The following is a 26,224-nucleotide window of genomic DNA, read 5'->3' as shown; positions in this document are numbered from 1 at the left end:
TAGAGCGATGCATTATTATGCAAAGTAAAGACATTAGTTGTGTAATTAGCCTACAGTATAACCACCATCCTTCACTTAATCATCTGAGTTGTAACTGCCCAGACAATAGTCCCACTTCAAAATGTTTTCATTTGAATAACTGTCGCTGTAATCATGATGTGAATTCCTTATAGAAAGCTCCTACAGATTGCATACGTCATGCTGGGAAAATGAGTTCTGCTACAAGAGACCGATTAAAAGTCTAACAAATTATCCTTAGGAGATTGTTAAGAAGGTTTTGTTACTTTGCCGCTGCTAAAAATATCTTCTCGTCTTGTGAAAAAAAAAAAAAAAGGTTTATATTAAATTGAACAGGAAATATTCAACATAATAACTACTTTTTGTTATTTAATATGCATTCAAAAATGTTTGCAACAGTGCTGTAATTCCGACACAATAATGAAATCTTAGAGACAAATTCATTAATATATCAGGATAATTATATCCATGAAAGCAAGTGCCTATTATTTGTTTTTGATAGTAAATATTAGGCTACAAAAAAAATGTGTATGATGAAAAATAAAATAAAAATAATAATACTAAAATTAAACAGACAAAATGTTTTGCCCTAAAGATAAATGCTTGAATGTTGGTAAATCATCACTGTTTCCCAAGCGCCTGAGACTGAAGAAGTGTAACGGTTATTAAAGTGATAATTTAATCTGCTATAGAGAGACATTTCTTTTCCATGACTGCCCACAACAGGTGCAGCTGCAGGGAAGAGTGACCATCTATCCTGTAAGACATCTTATGGCCAACTGTCACCACTTTCATGGCCGTATAAGCAGACTCAAGGCTCTAAACCCGCGATGGGCAACTGACGGCCCTGGGACACGCACAGCCCTCCGAGAGAGTGAAATACTATTTAATTATTATATTCCATTGTAAGGCGCCGCGGACACCCTGTGGCGCCATATAAATAAAAAGTAATAATAATAATATTAGTAAATTATTGTTTCATTTTATTAAGAGCAATGTTATTTCTTAATTATAGTAAAGGGGCAATAATAATTAATTGCAATTAATTGTTAATTGGTGTTTTAAAAAAAGATCATATCATTAACTATAAAGAGTAAAAAAAAATTGCGAGCGAAGCGAGCCCGCAAGGGTACTTGATTCCACTGATTGTGGTCACACATGATGAAACATACAAAATGACTCCCCCAAAAAATGGTGTCGGCCATTACTGTGTTGACCATTGTCAAGTTGACACTTTGACTCTGTCAACCTTTTGCACCTGTCAACCTTACCCACTGTCTACCTTTTACCTGTTGACATTTTGTCTCTGCTGACCTTTTGACCCTGTTGACCTAATGTGTATTGACCATATGGGGTTGAGCTAATGACCTAGACACTGTAGATTTTCTAGACCACACTCTAATTTAAGTGTATTGTGAGCCTTTTCTTTCTGATTTAGCAGATTGATGCTTCAGTTTCACAGCAGTTTTAGAGCAGCTTGGTCAAAATCCCATTATCCAAACCACCAAACAAATGCCATAAAACAGATACACATTGATGGTGGTTTATAAAGCCCGATCAAAACTATTGACTAGTAAATTTTGTGGTTTGGTGATTCAATTTGTCGGTGATGTGCAGGGGTTTCAAAATCATAGCAAAACTTACACTTTGGTCTTCTTGACCCTAAGTGGTCCTATGCATCTTTGACTAGCGATATAAAATATAAATCAAGATATAGAAAGCACATTTAAGCATCAAGAACACACTGAGCACAACAGGAAATGTAAACATGAGAAAACTAAAAAATAAATCCTATGTAATGTAATGTCTGAAATTAAATATGGTTCTTGATCAGGTTGGTTCTTCCCACCTCTCATGGCAAAGTGACCTCTCTCAGACGGTTTCTTACACTATCGGGGTACTTACCACTCTCAGTGACATGTGGGTACAAATGATCAAATAACGTAATGTTGGTTGTCACCTAACAATGGGCTTCACCCAGAAAATTACAAACTTTAGGCAGATGAGTAGGGTGCTGGGCTAAAGTAGCATCGCAACTCTTGAAGCAATAGTGAAACTTATTAAGTCAACATGATCGTAGTTTGTTGAATGTATAGGTATACCTATCTCACTGTCACATGTCACTCTACATCAGACTTCTGTACACATGACCACAATAACCCAGTTGCTGCATGCTAGTATGTTTGTGTTAAGTTTACTGCCACCAACCAATATATAAGCTCTTACATCTAAGGGAATTACTATAACCAATACAACTATTATTGGGTCCAGTAGTATATGGGGGTTATTCATTTGTTTTATCGCGCCCGATCTCCCATCTAAAGTGATGGGAGATTGCGGGGCGATATTCAGTAGTCCCCACTTATTGTGCTGATCATGCCCATTAAAGACGGGTTTAGCCGGGGGGTAGCGAGCTGAATTGAACTTCTAGCGCCCGTTGGCAGCAACATTTGAATAGCTGCCGGCTGGCACTCGCGAGCGCCGGGACCCACAATAACATTTGAATCCGACCCTATGTCTCTTATGCCCATAAAATGCTGGTGTCTACAGGGCAGGTCCCCATCACGCCATTTGCGTATTAAACTTAGATTGGGGATGTTGCTAGGTAGATCTAGAGCATGTTTAATTTGTGTCTGCTAAGCAGAGGAGTAGGCTGTTGTTTATTTTTAAATTTCATTTTTATATATTTTATTTCAAATGGTACAAAAATTACATTCTAAATACATTTTTAAAACCTTGCAACAACTTCCTAAACAGCATTTTTTTTACTTGAAATATTAAGTTATAATTAATAAACAGATTTGCTAAAACTCAATGTATTATGCAAAATATGGCTTATGACACTACAAATATTATCATGATCTGATCCCTGGACATGATCAAAATATAATTTATTATACTCTATGCAGACATGGACACACCACCCACTCAACATGACCTGACAACTTAATGGGGGGAATGTAATAGGGTGTGAGAATCATAAAGTGAGAGATTTTGGGAGATTTCTCCTGTTTATTTTTAAAGTGGCAACCATTTACACAGTGTCGGACTGGGACATGAAGGGCCCACCGGGGGAATGCAGTTATAGGGGCACATACTTAGGGGTGTGGCCAGCCTCATTTATGCCTCATGAGATGCCTCATTGCGGTCATACCTCACTGGAGATGCCCAATCTCTTCTGACCTTGGAAGCTAAGCAGTGAAAGGCCGGGTTAGTACTAGGATGGGAGACCACCTTTGAACACCCTGGTACTGCAATAAATTGGCAGCCTAACATAGTGTCATTCACACTTATACCACTTGGTACTCAGTTTTACATGACCAATGATTTAATTCTCTGCGTTAATAATGATCCAAAATCGATATCTGCAGAATAAATGATGGTCATATATCGCATGAGAGATAATGTGCAATGAGGTTATAATTTAAGTACTACAGATATAAATTTTCGGCATTTCCCAGATTGTGATATTGATATCACCAATGATATAGAACTTATTTTCATATTTTTGCGAAGCTATTTTGTTCACATTTAATTACTCCTAAAATTTAATTTTAATACTTATCTGTTAAAAAAGTTCTTACCAGTACTAAATATGTTATATTTTCACCCTCTGAATTAGAGTGCTCCCACAAAAGAGTCTACTTTCCAATATTTCTTTTTTTTTTGTTTCTTGGGTGTGGCCAGCCTACAAAGGGGGTGTGGCCAGCCTCCCTAGAGGCTTAAAATACACAATAGTTTAGTGCAGTGTAATGCAACATATCTACCATGTATAATACAAGTGCACAGTCTGGAACCTGATCCCTAGAGGAAGGAGTGGGCACTCAGGCAGTGGGGCCTACCGGTGGTTTCCCTGGTACCCCTGTGGGCCAGTCCGACCCTGCATTTACATGGCAAAAGCAGCCTGGGTTTGTCATGTAAATGATTGCCACTTTTAAAAAAAACAGGAGAAATCCCCCAAAATCTCTCACTTTCTGATTCTCACACCCTATTACATTCCCTCCCAATGTGTTTGTAATGCAAGCCTCCTATATTCCCTACAGAAACTGGGCACAACAAGTACACATCACATGATCACAGGACATTAAATAATAGTATTAGGCTTTATACGGATATGCAGAGGTGCAGAGAGGGGGCAGGTCCGGGGACTGCGAAGCCCAGGCCCTGACATAACCACACCCCTAAGATGGCGTGGTCATGCCCCCTCAGTGTAGCAGATCAGACCCAGGTATTGACATTAAAATGTTTCCGCACCTCTTGCTTGATCACACACCCCTCTAGTACCGGGTCACTATCTTTCTCTTGGTGGCTCTGTTTGATGTGACAGGTTTTGTTTATATCCATGGGGAGAAACAGAAAGATTTCCTGTGATAGATAGTATGGGATGTCAATGTGGAAGGATACTGACCCATTCACTGTGACCTTCGCAGATGTGAGTTCTCTTACCGTTTCCTGTATCAGCGAGTGAACCCCAGTGAATTCATGAAATGAAACTAAAACAACCTACATGATAACTGATAAGCATAAATCAGGCCTGAATTTGCCTTAGTTGCATTGACATTTCTTGTATGATGTGCCACACTTCTCTGATCTACATCATTCAGTTTTGGAGCGGAGTTTTGGAGTGGACTTCTTTCTTTACTCAAGCCCTGCCTCTGAACTAGCATTTGACTGCACATTGAATAAGGCACAATTACAGATAAGACCTTTCTACATTTATGTAGTGTCAGTTCCGGGGTGAGCATTGGGGCGCGGGCAGGGTCAGTTCTACACCTTGTGGTGCCCAGTACGAAAATTTCCACTGGCGCCCCCCCCCCCCCAGTGGTAAAACAGTTAGTGTGTGCCAAAAATAGGGGCGTGGCTTCATACGGGAGGGGAGAGTTGTGGCCACAGTTATGCCCCCAGTAGTTGTGCCCCCAGTAGCTGTGCCCCCAGTAGATTTGCCCCCTGTAGCTATGCCCCCAGTAGATTTGCCCCAGTAGTTGTGCCCCCTGTAGTTGTGCCCACAGTAGTTGTGCCCCCTGTTGCTGTACCCCTTAGTAGCCGCTTACAAACACACACACACACACAAAAAAAACAATACTTACCACTGCCCCGCTCCTGCTTCCTGACTGCTGCTGCTCCGTTTGCTGCCACGGCTCCTCTCTATGGGAGAGACGTCATGACGTTTCTCCCATAGCAGTGCCGCACAGTCAATAATGACCTCTAGCGTCTGACAGGTGCGCCCACACAGCCCACGGCATCTGCTGCTTCCGGGGTGCGGGTAGGCGACGGGCGCCTGTGGGGTGACTGCAGTAACACGCCCCCAGGCCACAGCGCCCCGGGAGCAGGCCCTGCTTGCCCGCACCAAGAACCGCTCCTGGGCGTGGGGCCCCCTGGACTGCTATGGCTGGGCCACTTCAGGGCATCACCATTTAACACTTATTTTAACATTTTATATGACTTTCTTTGGTTTTTTTTTTTTATCTATGTAGCATTTTCCCCACATTTTCTACTCTTCAATTCTATTTTTCATTTGTGTGATGCCTTGGGGTGGTTATGGCTGGGATGGTTTGAGGATGCCCCACAACCTCAGAAGTGAACCCTTAGAATGTCAGGGATTTACCTGTTGAGGTTACCTGGACATTGGTGGGTAAGCCCATAACTTTGGCCAAATTTATGCTAGCAACCTCTTTGATATTTCATTGTGAAATGTATTTCAATTTTGAATAGTAATGTTTGCATAGTGCACCTGCATCTTTCCTTTCTATGTTTACTCAAGCCCTGTTTGGTTTTTCTGCATGAACATGAAGAAGACGTTTTTAAAGTTTGCAGCTACTGGCCCCATTACAGTTATACTGCAGACAATAAAGTGTGAAATCATCTGTATGCTGCCCATTGTATGATACAGTATGCTAACCTGCAAAATAGTATTCCCCTAATTAGATCTGTACAAAACAGTATAATTACCATGTTTTGCATTTAAAGTTCTTATTGCCTAGGGAAAGAGGCATAAAAGCAAGAATGTCTCTAAACAGAAGGATCATTCTGTAACAAATCCTAATAAATATATATTTTTTATTTATATATGGTTATTTTAAGCAATGATACATTGGTTCTCTTAAATAGGGGTTCTCGTTCAACCCCAAAATAGATCTTTTAAAACAAAAAAGTAAGATAGAAACATGTAAAAACATTTGTTAGAAGGACATTACTAGTTGGTAATGCCAGGCTCCCATTTTCTGGAATGCTGGCCATTGCCGCACCTTCCCAGGCCCCAAACGGGCACCGCATGTCAATCTTGCTGCTGATTAGGTTGCATTGCAACCATGGTTGCAGACAGAGATCTACACATGCGCAGTACAGATCTGCACATGCGCAGAGGTCAAACCGTCGGTGATGTACTGTACGTAAACCATCAGTTGAATTGTGCCCTTAGTCATCTAACAGACCATTAAGGGATAATGAGGCTCTTTGATTACTGCAAGATGCATGTAAAGTGCCCCTCTCCACTCCAATCTAAACTCAATGCTGCTGCCCGTCTCATCTTCCTCACCAAATGTACTACATCCACCTCCCCTCTCTTGCAGGACCTCCACTGGCTACCCTTCCCATTCAGAATCCAATTCAAGCTACTCACACTCATCTACAAAGCCCTCAGCTATACTTCTCCCTCTTACATCTCTGAACTTATCTCTCTTTACGTTCCCACCTGTCCTCTTCGCTCTGCTAATGATTTTGTTTAAGCCCCTGTAGTTGATGCAGGGGCGAAGGCCTCCGTCTTTTTTGCTTTCAAAGAAAACCCCCGCTCCAGCCGGGGGTTTGGAAGGACAGATAAATTCTTTTTTTTAATTTTCTTAAATATATTCAGACATAGCGGTAGTTTCTGGAGCAGATAATGGATAAATTTGTCCTCAAGGAGGCATCTTCCCGGCAGTAACTCTATCGGACAGTCCCAAGGTCTATGAGGACGTAGAATATCGGCACTCTGTTTATTGAAGACGTCTCAGAAAGAAGAGTATTGAGGAGGTAAGGAATCTGAAGGGTCACAACAAACATTCCAAATGGGCCGATTCTTGGACAGGCAAGACGAGAAGCAGGACTCTCCCCATGAGAGAATTTGCATCGTCTCCCAGTCAATTCTGGGATTATGTCTTCGAAGCCAAGGAAGACCCAAGACGATTCCTTGAGAGGCCTTAGCAATTACTAAAAGCTGTAACTGTTCAATCTGGAGTGCCCCTATCCGAAGAGGAAGAGTCTGCAAGGAGACAGTTCTGTTGGAGAGTCGGTTGCCATCCATCGTGGTAAGAACAATTTTCTGATCTAAGGGCTGAGTTGCAATTCGATGTTTCTGAACGAGGTGAGCTGAGATTAAATTTCCTCCGGCTCCAGAATCTAAAAGAGAAGAGACATGAAAAACTCCTTGTGAACACTCCAATTTAACAAGAATCTCGGACTCGGACTTTCATGGAGAATGGTTCATTTCTCCCAACCTGGCTTCTCCTGGACCGGTTAGGAGCAGAAGTTTCCCGGTCTCCGTGGACAAGAAGCAACGAGATGACCGGAATCCCCGAAGTACATACACAGGTTTTCGCGATGGCACTTCTGCCACTACTTAGAAGACAGATGTGCCCGGTTGATTTGCATGGGCTCCTCAGGGGAATCTGGAGCTGACAGAATTTGTAATGGAGAAGAAACAACTTGTGGCCGAAATTGCTCGCTCCTGTCTTTCTCGACTTGGTGTTCTCGGTACCTCAGGTCAACTTTATTACAAAGTGAGATCAAGTCGTCCAACTTGGGGGGCAAATCTAGTGTTGCCAGATCATCTTTCAAGCGCTCAGACAATCTGCTCCAGAATGCTGTAACTAGGGCCTCCTCATTCCACCATAATTCAGAGGCGAGAGTTTGAAACTGCACAACGTATTGCCCTACAGTTCTATTTCCTTGGTGGATGCACATAATCTCTGCAGAAGCTGAGGAAACCCATCCGGGTTCATCAAAGATTTTTCGGAACCTGGAAATGAATTTGGTATGATCGTTAAGTATTGGGTCATCCCTTTCTCACAGGGGAGAAACCCACTCCAGAGTTGATCCGGTCAACAGGGAGACTATGTAGGCCACCTTGGATGTGGGGAAAATGCCTGGTTGCAGTGTAAAATGCACATTGCATTGATTTAGAAAGCCACGGCAATGCTTGGGGTTCCCATCAAATTTGTTCGGAGTTGGTAGCCGTCTCTGTGTTGGTGAAGAGATTGCTGGAGGCGAGGCAAGTTGGCTAACCGGTCAGAAATGGTGGACGCACACTGTTCAAAGAGGACTGGAAGGAATCTTTTGCTAAGACATCTCCTGGAGGCACTGGGCTAACTGACGCTGGGTTGCTTCCAACGCTTCCAGTCGAGCAACGATGGTTTGTAAGAGGTCCGTACTCAAGGCCTGAGCTCCAGCTGAATCCATTTGGCCAGTGCAAACTGTCAAGAGTAAACTAGCCAGAACTGGTGATTCCGAGCTAGATTCAGGATGGGAGGCTGACTCTTCGGGGCAGGAGTGACCGGTTTGGACTAATTTCCGGGTTAGTACTGAGGTGTCGGCTGGTACCGATGGTTTTAAGCTAAGTTCGCACTGAGCAGCAATCTGTCCGGGATGGAAGTGAGCTGGCTGAATGAAGTTCCTTCTCATGAAGTATGTAATTGAAGACGTAGACCTTAAAAGATGATGAAGAAGAAGATGATGACGATACTGGAGAGCTGGATAGACTTTGCTGGGGTAGGCGTAGGGACCGGCACACCGTGATCAGAGGTTGAGTCGCTCCTACGAAGACTGCAGCGTTAACGGAGGCGGCTGAGGCAGAATGATGTCAGCAGTAGACCACTCGGAGACGTTTGGATCTAGGAGTGTGGGAGTTAGGTAGGTAGGAACCAGACTTCAGAACTGCAATAATAACAGAAACCAGGAGCGAGAGCACACACACTGGAAACTAAAAGCACAGAGCACTATGCAGATTAGCTGCAGAAAATGTTGCAATGCCATCAGATTGGCCCAGAATGCACCCAGATATACCCTGCTTCTCACGAGGATTGACTGCAGCAGGAATACAGTGAATCAGGCCTCTAATTGGGCCTCTCTGGTCATGTACCTCTGACCAAGATGGCGGTGCCCAGAACCCAGCGCTGCACACACTGCAGCCACACTGACGTCACCTCACCCCTGCTCCCGAACCTCAGATCACTTGCCACCCGCTGCCGCCAGACGCGGCCACCGCCCACCGCAGCGCCAGTGGGGACCCGTCTACACGCCTCTGATGGGTAAGCTGCGGATCCCCGGTGCTACATACCCGGCGGCCGTGACAGTACCCCCCCCTCCCCTTTCTGGGTGGCCTCTGGACACCGCTTCGGCTTCCTGGGGTTCTGAATATAAAATCTTCGCACTAACGCAGGAGCATGAACATTGGAAGCATCACCCCAAGTCCGCTCTTCAGGTCCATAACCTTTCCAGCCCAACTATATATATATATATATATATATATATACAAGAAAACAAACCAGCGGCACTCAGGGTCTTGTGGAGTAGTAAATTTGTATTAAGGCATCAATGGAAAGGACATCAACGTTTCGGGGAATTAAACCCCTTTGTCAAGATGTGAGGTAGTTGACATCTTGACAAAGGGGTTTAATTCCCCGAAACGTTGATGTCCTTTCCATTGATGCCTTAATACAAATTTACTACTCCACAAGACCCTGAGTGCCGCTGGTTTGTTTTCTTGTATCCTGATTGTATACGGAGGGCACCGGGGCAAACATTACTCATTTCAACAGGAGTGCCGGGCTGTATCTACACTATATATATATAAAAGCATATGGTCCATGCCCTCCAGGGCCCCAGAGGGTACAAAAAGAATACGGGTGGCCAGCACACCAGTCATATGCAAAAAAATAAGATTTTACTCACCGGTAAATCTATTTCTCGTAGTCCGTAGTGGATGCTGGGAACTCCGTAAGGACCATAGGGAATAGACGGGCTCCGCAGGAGACTGGGCACTCTAAAAGAAAGATTAGGTACTATCTGGTGTGCACTGGCTCCTCCCACTATGACCCTCCTCCAGACCTCAGTTAGGATACTGTGCCCGGAAGAGCTGACACAATAAGGAAGGATTTTGAATCCCGGGTAAGACTCATACCAGCCACACCAATCACACCGTATAACTCGTGATACTATACCCAGTTAACAGTATGAAATATAACTGAGCCTCTCAACAGATGGCTCAACAATAACCCTTAGTTAGGCAATAACTACATACAAGTATTCCAGACAATCCGCACTTGGGATGGGCGCCCAGCATCCACTACGGACTACGAGAAATAGATTTACCGGTGAGTAAAATCTTATTTTCTCTGACGTCCTAGTGGATGCTGGGAACTCCGTAAGGACCATGGGGATTATACCAAAGCTTCCAAACGGGCGGGAGAGTGCGGATGACTCTGCAGCACCGAATGAGAGAACTCAAGGTCCTCCTCAGCCAGGGTATCAAATTTGTAGAATTTAGCAAACGTATTTGCCCCTGACCAAGTTGCAGCTCGGCAAAGTTGTAAAGCCGAGACCCCTCGGGCAGCCGCCCAAGATGAGCCCACTTTCCTCGTGGAATGGGCTTTTACTCATTTAGGATGCGGCAATCCAGCCGCAGAATGCTCCAGCTGAATTGTGCTACAAATTCAGCGAGCAATAGTCTGCTTAGAAGCAGGAGCACCTATTTTGTTGGGGGCCTACAGGATAAAAAGCGAGTCAGTTTTCCTGACTCCAGCCGTCCTGGAAATATAAATTTTTAAGGCCCTGACTACGTCCAGTAACTTGGAATCTTCCAAGTCCCTAGTAGCCGCAGGCACTACGATAGGTTGGTTCAAGTGAAAAGCTGATACCACCTTAGGGAGAAACTGGGGACGAGTCCTCAATTCTGCCCTATCCATATGGAAAATCAGATAAAGGCTTTTACATGACAAAGCCGCCAATTCTGACACACGCCTGGCCGAAGCCAAGGCCAATAACATGACCACTTTCCACGTGAGATATTTCAAATCCACAGTTTTAAGTGGCTCAAACCAATGTGATTTTAAGAAACTCAACACCACGTTGAGATCCCAAGGTGCCACAGGAGGCACAAAAGGGGGCTGAATATGTAGCACTCCCTTTACAAATGTCTGAACTCCAGGCAGTGAAGCCAGTTCTTTCTGGAAGAAAATCGACAGAGCCGAAATCTGGACCTTAATGGAACCCAAGTTTAGGCCCATAGTCACTCCTGACTGTAGGAAGTGCAGAAAACGACCCAGCTGAAATTCCTCTGTTGGGGCCTTCATGGCCTCACACCACACAACATATTTTCGCCAATACGGTGATAATGGTTTGCGGTTACTTCTTTCCTGGGTTTTATCAGCGTAGGAATGACTTCCTCCGGAATGCCCTTTTCCTTTAGGATCCGGAATTCAACCGCCATGCCGTCAAACGCAGCCGCGGTAAGTCTTGGAACAGACAGGGCCCCTGCTGTAGCAGATCCTGTCTGAGCGGTAGAGGCCATGGGTCCTCTGATATCATTTCTTGAAGTTCTGGGTACCAAGCTCTTCTTGGCCCATCCGGAACCACGAGTATCGTTCTTACTCCTCGTTTTCTTATTATTCTCAGTACCTTTGGTATGAGAGGCAGAGGAGGGAATACATAAACCGACTGGTACACCCACGGTATCACTAGAGCGTCCACAGCTATTGCCTGAGGGTCCCTTGACCTGGCGCAATATCTAGTTTTTTGTTAAGGTGGGACACCATCATGTCCACCTGTGGCCTTTCCCAACGGTTTACCAACAGTTGGAAGACTTCTGGATGAAGTCCCCACTCTCCCGGGTGTAGGTCGTGTCTGCTGAGGAAGTCTGCTTCCCAGTTGTCCACTCCCGGAATGAACACTGCTGACAGTGCTAAGACGTGATTTTCCGCCCATCGGAGAATCCTTGTGGCTTCTGCCATCGCCATCCTGCTTCTTGTGCCGCCCTGTCGGTTTACATGGGCGACTGCCGTGATGTTGTCTGATTGGATCAGTACCGGCTGGTTTTGAAGCAGAGGCCTTGCCAGACTTAGGGCATTGTAAATGGCCCTCAGTTCCAGAATATTTATGTGTAGGGACGACTCCTGACTTGACCAAAGTCCTTGGAAATTTCTTTCCTGTGTGACTGCCCCCCAGCCTCGAAGGCTGGCATCCGTGGTTACCAGGACCCAGTCCTGTATGCCGAATCTGCGGCCCTCTTGAAGATGAGCACTCTGCAGCCACCACAGTAGAGATACCCTGGTCCTTGGAGACAGGGTTATCAGCCGATGCATCTGAAGATGCGATCCCGACCACTTGTCCAAGAGGTCCCACTGAAAGGTTCTTGCATGGAACCTGCCGAATGCAATTTTGCTTCGTAAGAAGCTACCATTTTTCCCAGGACTCGTGTGCAGTGATGCACCGATACCTGTTTTGGTTTCAGGAGGTCTCTGACTAGAGATGACAGCTCCTTGGCTTTCTCCTGCGGGAGAAACACTTTTTTCTGTTCTGTGTCCAGAACCATCCCCAGGAACAGTAGGCGTGTGGTAGGAACCAGCTGTGACTTTGGAATGTATAGAATCCATCCGTGCTGTTGTAGCACTTCCCGAGATAGTGCTACTCCGACCAACAACTGCTCCTTGGACCTCGCCTTTATAAGGAGATCGTCCAAGTACGGGATAATTAAAACTCCCTTTTTTCGAAGGAGTATCATCATTTCGGCCATTACCTTGGTAAAGACCCTCGGTGCCGTGGAGAGCCCAAACGGCAGTGTTTGGAATTGGTAATGGCAATCCTGTACCACAAATCTGAGGTACTCCTGGTGAGGATGGTAAATGGGGACATGTAGGTAAGCATCCTTGTAATCCCCCTCTTCCAGACTTGCAATAACCGCCCTGAGCGATTCCATCTTGAACTTGAATTTTTTTATGTATGTGTTCAAGGATTTCAAATTTAAAATGGGTCTCACCGAACCGTCCGGTTTCGGTACCACAAACAGTGTGGAATAGTAACCCCGTCCTTGTTGAAGTAGGGGCACCTTGACTATCACCTGCTGGGAATACAGCTTGTGAATTGCCTCTAGCACAGCCTCCCTGCCTGAGGGAGTTGTCGGCAAGGCAGATTTGAGGAAACGGCGGGGGGGAGACGCCTCGAATTCCAGCTTGTACCCCTGAGATACTACTTGAAGGATCCAGGGATCCACCTGTGAGCGAGCCCACTGATCGCTGAAATTTTTGAGGCGGCCCCCCACCGTACCTGGCTACGCCTGTGGAGCCCCCGCGTCATGCGGTGGACTCAGATGAAGCGGGGGAAGAATTTTGATTCTGGGAACTGGCTGACTGGTGCAGCTTTTTCCCTCTTCCCTCGTCTCTGTGCAGAAAGGAAGCGCCTTTGACCCGCTTGCTTTTCTGAAGCCGAAAGGACTGTACCTGATAATACAGTGCTTTCTTAGGCTGTGAGGAAACCTGAGGTAAAAAAAAATTCTTCCCAGCTGTTGCTGTGGATACGAGGTCCCAGAGACCATCCCCAAACAATTCCTCACCCTTATAAGGCTCTATGTGCCTTTTAAAGTCAGCATCACCTGTCCAGTGTCGGGTCTCTAATACCCTCCTGACAGAATGGACATTGCATTAATTCTGGATGCCAGCCGGCAAAATATCCCTCTGTGCATCCCTCATATATAAGACTACGTCTTTAATATGCTCTTATGTTCGCAAAATAGTATCCCTGTTTGACAGGGTCACAGACCACGCTGCAGCAGCACTATCTGCAGGTCTCAGTCTAGTACCTGAGTGTGTAAATACAGACTTCAGGATAGCCTCCTGCTTTTTATCAGCAGGTACCTTCAAAGTGGCCGTATCCTAAGACGGCAGTGCCACCTTTTTTGACAAACGTGTGAGCGCCTTATCCACCCTAGGGGATATCTCCCAGCGTAACTTATCCTCTGGCAGGAAAGGGTACGCCATCAGTAACTTTTTAGAAATTACCAGTTTCTTATCGGGGGAACCCACGCTTTTTCACACTTCATTCACTCATTTGATGGGGGAACAAAACACTGCCTGCTTTTTCTCCCCAAACATAAAACCCTTTTTTAGTGGTACTTGGGTTAATGTCAGAAATGTGTAACACATTTTTTATTGCCGGGATCATGTAACGGATGTTCCTAGTGGATTGTGTATATGTCTCAACCTCGTCGACACTGGAGTCAGACTCCGTGTCGACATCTGTGTCTGCCATCTGAGGGAGCGGGCGTTTTTGAGCCCCTGATGGCCTTTGAGACGCCTGGGCAGGTGCGGGCTGGGAAGCCGGCTGTCCCACAGCTGTTACGTCATCCAGCCTTTTTGTAAGGAGTTGACACTGTCGGTTTATACCTTCCACCTATCCATCCACTCTGGTGTCGGCCCCACAGGGGGCGACATCACATTTATCGGCATCTGCTCTGCCACCACATAAGCCTCCTCATCAAACGTGTCGACACAGCGGTACCGACACACCGCACACACACAGGGAATGCTCTGACTGAGGACAGGACCCCACACAGCCCTTTGGGGAGACAGAGAGAGAGTATGCCAGCACACACCAGAGCGCTATATAATTTAGGGATTAACACTATATTGAGTGAATTTTTCCCAATAGCTGCTTGTATATACAATATTGCGCCTAAATTTAGTGCCCCCCCTCTCTTTTTAACCCTTTGAGCCTGGGGAGCTGTCTTCCAGCTGCACTGTGAAGAGAAAATGGCGCCAGTGTGCTGAGGGAGATAGCTCCGCCCCTTTTTCGCTGACTTTTCTCCCGCTTTTTTATGGATTCTGGCAGGGGTATTTATCACATATATAGCCTCTGGGGCTATATATTAGAGATGAGCGCCTGAAATTTTTCGGGTTTTGTGTTTTGGTTTTGTGTTCGGTTCCGCGGCCGTGTTTTGGGTTCGAACGCGTTTTGGCAAAACCTCACCGAATTTTTTTTGTCGGATTCGGGTGTGTTTTGGATTCGGGTGTTTTTTTCAAAAAACACTAAAAAACAGTTTAAATCATAGAATTTGGGGGTCATTTTGATCCCAAAGTATTATTAACCTCAAAAACCATAATTTACACTCATTTTCAGTCTATTCTGAATACCTCACACCTCACAATATTATTTTTAGTCCAAAAATTTGCACCGAGGTCGCTGTGTGAGTAAGATAAGCGACCCTAGTGGCCGACACAAACACCGGGCCCATCTAGGAGTGGCACTGCAGTGTCACGCAGGATGTCCCTTCCAAAAAACCCTCCCCAAACAGCACATGACGCAAAGAAAAAAGAGGCGCAATGAGGTAGCTGTGTGAGTAAGATTAGCGACCCTAGTGGCCGACACAAACACCGGGCCCATCTAGGAGTGGCACTGCAGTGTCACGCAGGATGTCCCTTCCAAAAAACCCTCCCCAAACAGCACATGACGCAAAGAAAAAAAGAGGCGCAATGAGGTAGCTGACTGTGTGAGTAAGATTAGCGACCCTAGTGGCCGACACAAACACCGGGCCCATTTAGGAGTGGCACTGCAGTGTCACGCAGGATGTCCCTTCCAAAAAACCCTCCCCAATCAGCACATGATGCAAAGAAAAAGAAAAGAAAAAAGAGGTGCAAGATGGAATTGTCCTTGGGCCCTCCCACCCACCCTTATGTTGTATAAACAAAACAGGACATGCACACTTTAACCAACCCATCATTTCAGTGACAGGGTCTGCCACACGACTGTGACTGATATGACGGGTTGGTTTGGACCCCCCCAAAAAAGAAGCAATTAATCTCTCCTTGCACAAACTGGCTCTACAGAGGCAAGATGTCCACCTCATCATCACCCTCCGATATATCACCGTGTACATCCCCCTCCTCACAGATTATCAATTCGTCCCCACTGGAATCCACCATCTCAGCTCCCTGTGTACTTTGTGGAGGCAATTGCTGCTGGTCAATGTCTCCGCGGAGGAATTGATTATAATTCATTTTAATGAACATCATCTTCTCCACATTTTCTGGATGTAACCTCGTACGCCGATTGCTGACAAGGTGAGCGGCGGCACTAAACACTCTTTCGGAGTACACACTTGTGGGAGGGCAACTTAGGTAGAATAAAGCCAGTTTGTGCAAGGGCCTCCAAATTGCCTCTTTTTCCTGCCAGTATAAGTACGGACTGTGTGACGTGCCTACTTGGATGCGGTCACTCATATAATCCTCCACCATTCTATCAATGTTGAGAGAATCATATGCAGTGACAGTAGACGACATGTCCGTAATCGTTGTCAGGTCCTTCAGTCCGGACCAGATGTCAGCATCAGCAGTCGCTCCAGACTGCCCTGCATCACCGCCAGCGGGTGGGCTCGGAATTCTGAGCCTTTTCCTCGCACCCCCAGTTGCGGGAGAATGTGAAGGAGGAGATGTTGACAGGTCGCGTTCCGCTTGACTTGACAATTTTGTCACCAGCAGGTCTTTCAACCCCAGCAGACTTGTGTCTGCCGGAAAGAGAGATCCAAGGTAGGCTTTAAATCTAGGATCGAGCACGGTGGCCAAAATGTAGTGCTCTGATTTCAACAGATTGACCACCCGTGAATCCTTGTTAAGCGAATTAAGGGCTCCATCCACAAGTCCCACATGCCTAGCGGAATCGCTCCGTGTTAGCTCCTCCTTCAATGTCTCCAGCTTCTTCTGCAAAAGCCTGATGAGGGGCATGACCTGACTCAGGCTGGCAGTGTCTGAACTGACTTCACGTGTGGCAAGTTCAAAGGGCATCAGAACCTTGCACAACGTTGAAATCATTCTCCACTGCGCTTGAGACAGGTGCATTCCACCTACTATATCGTGCTCAATTGTATAGGCTTGAATGGCCTTTTGCTGCTCCTCCAACCTCTGAAGCATATAGAGGGTTGAATTCCACCTCGTTACCACTTCTTGCTTCAGATGATGGCAGGGCAGGTTCAGTAGTTTTTGGTGGTGCTCCAGTCTTCTGTACGTGGTGCCTGTACGCCGAAAGTGTCCCGCAATTCTTCTGGCCACCGACAGCATCTCTTGCACGCCCCTGTCGTTTTTTAAAAAATTCTGCACCACCAAATTCAAGGTATGTGCAAAACATGGGACGTGCTGGAATTTGCCCATATTTAATGCACACACAATATTGCTGGCGTTGTCCGATGCCACAAATCCACAGGAGAGTCCAATTGGGGTAAGCCATTCCGCGATGATCTTCCTCAGTTGCCGTAAGAGGTTTTCAGCTGTGTGCGTATTCTGGAAACCGGTGATACAAAGCGTAGCCTGCCTAGGAAAGAGTTGGCGTTTGCGAGATGCTGCTACTGGTGCCGCCGCTGCTGTTCTTGCGGCGGGAGTCCATACATCTACCCAGTGGGCTGTCACAGTCATATAGTCCTGACCCTGCCCTGCTCCACTTGTCCACATGTCCGTGGTTAAGTGGACATTGGGTACAGCTGCATTTTTTAGGACACTGGTGACTCTTTTTCTGAGGTCTGTGTACATTTTCGGTATCGCCTGCCTAGAGAAATGGAACCTAGATGGTATTTGGTACCGGGGACACAGTACCTCCAACAAGTCTCTAGTTGGCTCTGCAGTAATGATGGATACCGGAACCACGTTTCTCACCACCCAGGATGCCAAGGCCTCAGTTATCCGCTTTGCAGTAGGATGACTGCTGTGATATTTCATCTTCCTCGCAAAGGACTGTTGAACAGTCAATTGCTTACTGGAAGTAGTACAAGTGGGCTTACGACTTCCCCTCTGGGATGACCATCGACTCCCAGCGGCAACAACAGCAGCGCCAGCAGCAGTAGGCGTTACACGCAAGGATGCATCGGAGGAATCCCAGGCAGGAGAGGACTCGTCAGAATTGCCAGTGACATGGCCTGCAGGACTATTGGCATTCCTGGGGAAGGAGGAAATTGACACTGAGGGAGTTGGTGGGGTGGTTTGCGTGAGCTTGGTTACAAGAGGAAGGGATTTACTGGTCAGTGGACTGCTTCCGCTGTCACCCAAAGTTTTTGAACTTGTCACTGACTTATTATGAATGCGCTGCAGGTGACGTATAAGGGAGGATGTTCCGAGGTGGTTAACGTCCTTACCCCTACTTATTACAGCTTGACAAAGGGAACACACGGCTTGACACCTGTTGTCCGCATTTCTGGTGAAATACCTCCACACCGAAGAGCTGATTTTTTTGGTATTTTCACCTGGCATGTCAACGGCCATATTCCTCCCACGGACAACAGGTGTCTCCCCGGGTGCCTGACTTAAACAAACCACCTCGCCATCAGAATCCTCTTGGTCAATTTCCTCCCCAGCGCCAGCAACACCCATATCCTCCTCATCCTGGTGTACTTCAACACTGACATCTTCAATCTGACTATCAGGAACTGGACTGCGGGTGCTCCTTCCAGCACTTGCAGGGGGCGTGCAAATGGTGGAAGGCGCATGCTCTTCACGTCCAGTGTTGGGAAGGTCAGGCATCGCAACCGACACAATTGGACTCTCCTTGTGGATTTGGGATTTCGAAGAATGCACAGTTCTTTGCTGTGCTGCTTTTGCCAGCTTGAGTCTTTTCATTTTTCTAGCGAGAGGCTGAGTGCTTCCATCCTCATGTGAAGCTGAACCACTAGCCATGAACATAGGCCAGGGCCTCAGCCGTTCCTTGCCACTCCGTGTCGTAAATGGCATATTGGCAAGTTTACGCTTCTCCTCCGACAATTTTATTTTAGGTTTTGGAGTCCTTTTTTTTCTGATATTTGGTGTTTTGGATTTGACATGCTCTGTACTATGACATTGGGCATCGGCCTTGGCAGACGACGTTGCTGGCATTTCATCGTCTCGGCCATGACTAGTGTCAGCAGCTTCAGCACGAGGTGGAAGTGGATCTTGATCTTTCCCTAATTTTGGAACCTCAACATTTTTGTTCTCCATATTTTAATAGGCACAACTAAAAGGCACCTCAGGTAAACAATGGAGATGGATACTAGTATACAATTATGGACTGCCTGCCGAGTGCAGACACAGAGGTAGCCACAGCCGTGAACTACCGTACTGTACTGTGTCTGCTGCTAATATAGACTGGTTGATAAAGAGATGTCTATGTAACTATGTATGTATAAAGAAGAAAGAAAAAAAAACCACGGTTAGGTGGTATACAATTATGGACGGACTGCCTGCCGAGTGCCGACACAGAGGTAGCCACAGCCGTGAACTACCGCACTGTACTGTGTCTGCTGCTAATATATAGACTGGTTGATAAAGAGATAGTATACTCGTAACTAGTATGTATGTATAAAGAAAGAAAAAAAAAACACGGTTAGGTGGTATATACAATTATGGACGGGCTGCCGAGTGCCGACACAGAGGTAGCCACAGCCGTGAACTACCGCACTGTACTGTGTCTGCTGCTAATATAGACTGGTTGATAAAGAGATAGTATACTCGTAACTAGTATGACTATAAAGAAAGAAAAAAAAACCACGGTTAGGTGGTATATACAATTATGGACGGGCTGCCGAGTGCCGACACAGAGGTAGCCACAGCCGTGAACTACCGCACTGTACTGTGTCTGCTGCTAATATATAGACTGGTTGATAAAGAGATAGTATACTCGTAACTAGTATGTATGTATAAAGAAAGAAAAAAAAACCACGGTTAGGTGGTATATACAATTATGGACGGGCTGCCGAGTGCCGACACAGAGGTAGCCACAGCCGTGAACTACCGCACTGTACTGTGTCTGCTGCTAATATATAGACTGGTTGATAAAGAGATAGTATACTCGTAACTAGTATGTATGTATAAAGAAAGAAAAAAAAACCACGGTTAGGTGGTATATACAATTATGGACGGGCTGCCGAGTGCCGACACAGAGGTAGCCACAGCCGTGAACTACCGCACTGTACTGTGTCTGCTGCTAATATATAGACTGGTTGATAAAGAGATAGTATACTCGTAACTAGTATGTATGTATAAAGAAAGAAAAAAAAACCACGGTTAGGTGGTATATACAATTATGGACGGGCTGCCGAGTGCCGACACAGAGGTAGCCACAGCCGTGAACTACCGCACTGTACTGTGTCTGCTGCTAATATAGACTGGTTGATAAAGAGATAGTATACTCGTAACTAGTATGTATGTATAAAGAAAGAAAAAAAAACCACGGTTAGGTGGTATATACAATTATGGACGGGCTGCCGAGTGCCGACACAGAGGTAGCCACAGCCGTGAACTACCGCACTGTACTGTGTCTGCTGCTAATATATAGACTGGTTGATAAAGAGATAGTATACTCGTAACTAGTATGTATGTATAAAGAAAGAAAAAAAAACCACGGTTAGGTGGTATATACAATTATGGACGGGCTGCCGAGTGCCGACACAGAGGTAGCCACAGCCGTGAACTACCGCACTGTACTGTGTCTGCTGCTAATATAGACTGGTTGATAAAGAGATAGTATACTACTAATATTATATATACTGGTGGTCAGGTCACTGGTCACTAGTCACACTGGCAGTGGCACTCCTGCAGCAAAAGTGTGCACTGTTTAATTTTAATATAATATTATGTACTCCTGGCTCCTGCTATAACCTATAACTGGCACTGCAGTGCTCCCCAGTCTCCCCCACAATTATAAGCTGTGTGAGCTGAGCACAGTCAGATATATATATACATTGATGCAGCACACTGGGCTGAGCAGTGCACACAGATATGGTATGTGACTGAGTCACTGTGTGTATCGTTTTTTTCAGGCAGAGAACGGATATATTAAATAAAACAAACAACTGCACTGTCTGGTGGTCACTGTGGTCGTCAGTCACTAAACTCTGCACTCTCTTCTACAGTATCACAGCCTCAGGTCGATCTCTCTCTCTCTCTCAACCCTAATCTAAATGGAGAGGACGCCAGCCACGTCCTCTCCCTATCAATCTCAATGCACGTGTGAAAATGGCGGCGACGCGCGGCTCCTTATATAGAATCCGAGTCTCGCGATAGAATCCGAGCCTCGCGAGAATCCGACAGCGTCATGATGACGTTCGGGCGCGCTCGGGTTAACCGAGCAAGGCGGGAAGATCCGAGTCGCTCGGACCCGTGAAAAAAAACATGAAGTTCGGGCGGGTTCGGATTCAGAGAAACCGAACCCGCTCATCTCTACTATATATTGTGACATATTTGCCAGCCAAGGTGTTTTTATTGCTGCTCAGGGCGCCCCCCCCCCCAGCGCCCTGCACTCTCAGTGACCGGAGTGTGAAGTGTGTATGAGGAGCAATGGCGCACAGCTGCAGTGCTGTGCGCTACCTTGGTGAAGACTGATGTCTTCTGCCGCCGATTTTCCGGACCTCTTCTTGCTTCTGGCTCTGTAAGGGGGACGGCGGCGCGGCTCCGGGAACGAACACCAAGGCCAGTTCCATGCGGTCGATCCCTCTGGAGCTAATGGTGTCCAGTAGCCTAAGAAGCCCAAGCTAGCTGCAAGCAGGTAGGTTCGCTTCTCTCCCCTTAGTCCCTCGATGCAGTGAGCCTGTTGCCAGCAGGTCTCACTGTAAAATAAAAAACCTAAAATAAACTTTCTTTCTAGGAGCTCAGGAGAGCCCCTAGTGTGCATCCAGCTCGGCCGGGCACAGAAATCTAACAGAGGTCTGGAGGAGGGTCATAGTGGGAGGAGCCAGTGCACACCAGATAGTACCTAATCTTTCTTTTAGAGTGCCCAGTCTCCTGCGGAGCCCGTCTATTCCCCATGGTCCTTACGGAGTTCCCAGCATCCACTAGGACGTCAGAGAAATATTTAATTCCTTCAGGTCATTAAAACCAATGCATCGGCATAAAATTATCAGTTCATCATATTGCAGTCAATACAGTGGGTATATGCATAGTTACCCATTCCTTTTTATCAGGGTTTCCTAAATCTCCCAATATATATATAAAATTGTTCATTTGTATGTATGTGCGGGATAAACTTGAGAAATACTGAACCGATTCTGATAGGGTTTTCACTGAAATGCTCCTTGAGATCCTCGGAGTAACATAGGCTATGAACCATCTCACTGTCATGGTAACTGACTTTTTAGCTAACAAAATAAAAATAAACTGTGTGAGTGCATTTTGTGGGCAAAAAGTAGAATACTATTAGGCTACAAATTAGAGACTGAGTAATTATGGAATAACAAACTTTGAATCATGTTAATTGGCTACATACACACACACACACACACACACACACACACACACCACACCACACATACTGTCTACCCGCAATACATACACACACACACACTACACATACTGTCTACCCACAATACATACACACACATCGCACATATACATACAGATGGAGCCACACTAGTCGTGGCTCCATCTGTAACTAGGTGCGCCCGCCCAGGCACGCCTATGTCCGAGAGCGTCCCTGTCCGGCCAGGCGCGCGCACCTGTGATGGAGACGCGCACCATTCACTTTAATGGAGAGCGTCTCCATCAGTGCGCCCGGACAGAGACGTTCTGAATGGGAGCGTCGCTGTGCACTCCCGGTGTGAGTAGGCGGACGGATGGCCTACTCGTCACGCCGGGAGTGCACGTTTGCGATGTAGCCACCTCAGATGAGCACGGCTCCATCTGTACACCACACACACATCTAACAATATCTATCTATCTATCTATCTATCTATCTATCTTATTGTTCATTTGTATGTATGTGCAGGATAATCTTGATAATTACTGAACCGGGTTTTCGCTGAAATGTTCCTTTAGATCTGTCAAGTAACATAGGCTATGAATCATCTCGCTATCATGTTAATCGACTAATTAGCAAAGAAAATAATCGACGCGCCAAATTGTCTCTGTCGTCATGCTGCAGAACAAGTAAAGCAGTGGTCAGAGCTACACATGGGTAATGTGGGGAGGGGCAGAGGCACACATGGGTAATGGGGGGGGGGCACATATGGGTAATGGCCGGGGCACATAGTAATGGGACACCCCCTGTCATTTAGGAATTTTAAAAAATGCAAATGATTTTAATCAAGTGCAGCAACACAATGTGCAAAGGCGCATGCCAGTACGGGTGAGGAGGGGCGACAGTCAGTGTCGAGGGGCGCAGTGTGCTGAGGGAACTAATACCATTCGGTCATCATCTGCATATTTCCAACTGCAGTGCTGTTGACTCAGACTGGACCTCCCCTACAGGACCCCCAACCCCCCCCCCCCCCCCCCCCCCCTGTACCAGCATGTATCTTTGCACACTGTTGCTGCACTTGAATAAAATAAAATAAAACTCCAAGCTAGCACCTGCCTTGGTGCTCCCGAATCCATCTATGCATGCGTACGTTGTTGCTGCATCACTATCACCACACACCTGATGAATTGTGTGCGAGATAAATTAAAATCTACAGTACAGTGGGGGAAATTCAGACCTGATCATAGCAGCAAATTTGTTAGCAGATGGGCAAAACCATGTGCACTGCAGGTGGGGCAGATGTAACATGTGCAGAGAGAGTTAGATTTGGGTGAGTTATATTATTTCTGTGCAGGGTAAATACTGGCTGCTTTATTTTTACACTGCAATTTAGATTTCAGTTTGAACACACCCCACCCAAATCTAACGCTCTCTGCACATGTTACAGCTGCCCTACCTGCACTGCACACGGTTTTGCCCAGCTGCTAACAAATTTGCTGCTGCGATCAGGTCTGAATTACCCACAGTATGTCTATAGCTCCACTGGTTGCACGGGACTGTATGGGTCCATCCGGTAAGAATTATCTTATTATGACATCTTCATACTTTTTTTAAGATATCGGGGGGGGGGGGGGGGGGGGGTTGTTCAATGGTGAGACATTGTTTCCCCCAGCACCCTGAATGATAACAGTAACCAGATATAAATCCCACATAATATTAGACTTCAGAGATCTTGGTTACACATATTTGCACAAATGTGTGACTAAGCGCCAAAGCCGCATCAAGGCGTCTCTGTATATTTGGGGTCCCTAGCGCTATATCTAGGTGTAGGGTGTGGCACCCCAAAACACCAGCATAAGCCAGAAAGCCCAGGGCAGCATACCAGTGAAAAAACTATAGCGGTATCAATGGTATTTCATTGCTAAAATAATTATAAATTAAATAAGTAACTAGAAGATAATAAAACAGATGAGTGAACTAAGCAAAATGGGAAATAAAAAAATGTATAAGCCGCTCATAACTTTATTGTGATTACATAAACCTTGTATTTAAGCTAGCTTATCACTAAATAAAACCACACCACACACTGAAATAAAGACACGGACACAGTAGCTGGAGTTAAAGGTCAGACGATGTTTATTAACCGCTGACCAACTCTTTAAACTAATAATTGAGGCCGAATTAGAATTGAATTGAATATATATTAACTTTAGTTTGGAGGATGGCAAACAGAAAACCACTGCCAAACACCAGCACCCGTCACCTAGATGACAAACCATCAAACCAAGGAGGGGAGTACACATACCCCGCCTCCTTCCCGCATAACCCGCATTGTGCTGGCCTTACCCCTCTTTCTCTGGCAAACGTTCGGTTCCCGCAGGGGAACGTCTAAATGTCCAACCGCAAGAAAAGGACACACCTGCCGTCCATTTAAAGAGGGAGCCCCACAATGACCACTTATGCCTGTGTGACAGCTGGTTGGCAGCGATTTCCCGCCAATCTGGCTTTCAATAGCCCACAGCAAGAACAAAAAACGTAGACGCATTCTGGGAGGGCGGGCGGGCATAAACTGAAAGGCAAGAGGGAGTCTAACAAGATGGCCACCCCTTATATACTAAACTAAGACCCTCCTCTCCATCTTGATGCACAACCCTCTAATCCAATAGGAAAAAACCCAAATGGGAAAACTGATCTGCCTAGCAACTGCTTAGTCATTTAACAACCAATCACAAAAAGTTGATCGCTTATATTGCCTCAGGCTTATGCAGCCTTCAGCTTATCTAAGCCGCTCATAACTTTATTGTGATTACATAAACCTTGTATTTAAGCTAGCTTATCACTAAATAAAACCACACCACACACTGAAATAAAGACACGGACACAGTAGCTGGAGTTAAAGGTCAGACGATGTTTATTAACCGCTGACCAACTCTTTAAACTAATAATTGAGGCCGAATTAGAATTGAATTGAATATATATTAACTTTAGTTTGGAGGATGGCAAACAGAAAACCACTGCCAAACACCAGCACCCGTCACCTAGATGACAAACCATCAAACCAAGGAGGGGAGTACACATACCCCGCCTCCTTCCCGCATAACCCGCATTGTGCTGGCCTTACCCCTCTTTCTCTGGCAAACGTTCGGTTCCCGCAGGGGAACGTCTAAATGTCCAACCGCAAGAAAAGGACACACCTGCCGTCCATTTAAAGAGGGAGCCCCACAATGACCACTTATGCCTGTGTGACAGCTGGTTGGCAGCGATTTCCCGCCACCAAGGTTTACCAAACCGCCACCGCCATCCGCAAACAGAAAATCAACCAGAAACTAACTAGCTCTAACGAAAAGGACCGAAAATATCCTCCAGAAAAAACTGCACTCCATCCGGCGAAAGGTGAACCCCATCGTCTCTATAGCATTGCCTGTTCCGCAGCACCAGCAGAGGATGCTTAATTGCCACTCCGCCTATGGCCTTGACAAAAAGAGACACCGTCGAGTTCACCTTTTTGCGTGCTTTCTCCAGCGCCGAGAAAAACACCGCACCACGCCAATGGAAACGGGGCACCATTTCCGACCAGATAATGCATACCCCCGGCCAGTGACAACGTATCGCCACCATATCCGCCTTTATAGACAAAATCAAGTCTACACCCTTAACTCGGCCCAGATCATTACCACCCAAATGAATGATAATACAACTGGGGCGACCCCAGCGGCGTTCCCTAGAAAAAAGGACTCGCAACAGATCACCCCACAACATGCCCCTAACACCTAACCATCTAAATTGCCTGGACCCAAAAATCTCAGTCGCCCTAGACGCCATAGGATGTTTCTCCGCCCAAAAAAAACATATGAATGACCAACCATCCATATGTGGTCTCCAACATTGATGACAGCTGTAAAAGAAAATATCCTAATGTCAGATTATGCACATAATCTGTAACTTAAACACAACGTAACCAATTAAACCCAAGTGAAGGAGAAAACTCAAAAAACCTCCC

The 26,224-nt window shown here is 46.0% G+C and overlaps 1 long non-coding RNA gene and 1 pseudogene across 2 annotated transcripts in view; both read left to right on the top strand.

The window, feature by feature from the left end:
• Nucleotides 1-26,224, top strand: part of LOC134956708 (uncharacterized) — a 240,495-nt gene that overhangs the window by 128,434 nt on the left and 85,837 nt on the right. The window lies entirely within an intron of this gene.
• LOC134962167 (5S ribosomal RNA) lies at nt 3,159-3,278 on the top strand (annotated as a pseudogene).

This window comes from Pseudophryne corroboree, chromosome 9 (assembly GCF_028390025.1).
Source record: "Pseudophryne corroboree isolate aPseCor3 chromosome 9, aPseCor3.hap2, whole genome shotgun sequence".
In the NCBI taxonomy this organism is placed as follows: domain Eukaryota; kingdom Metazoa; phylum Chordata; class Amphibia; order Anura; family Myobatrachidae; genus Pseudophryne; species Pseudophryne corroboree.
This window is presented reverse-complemented; position numbering and strand designations above follow the sequence as displayed.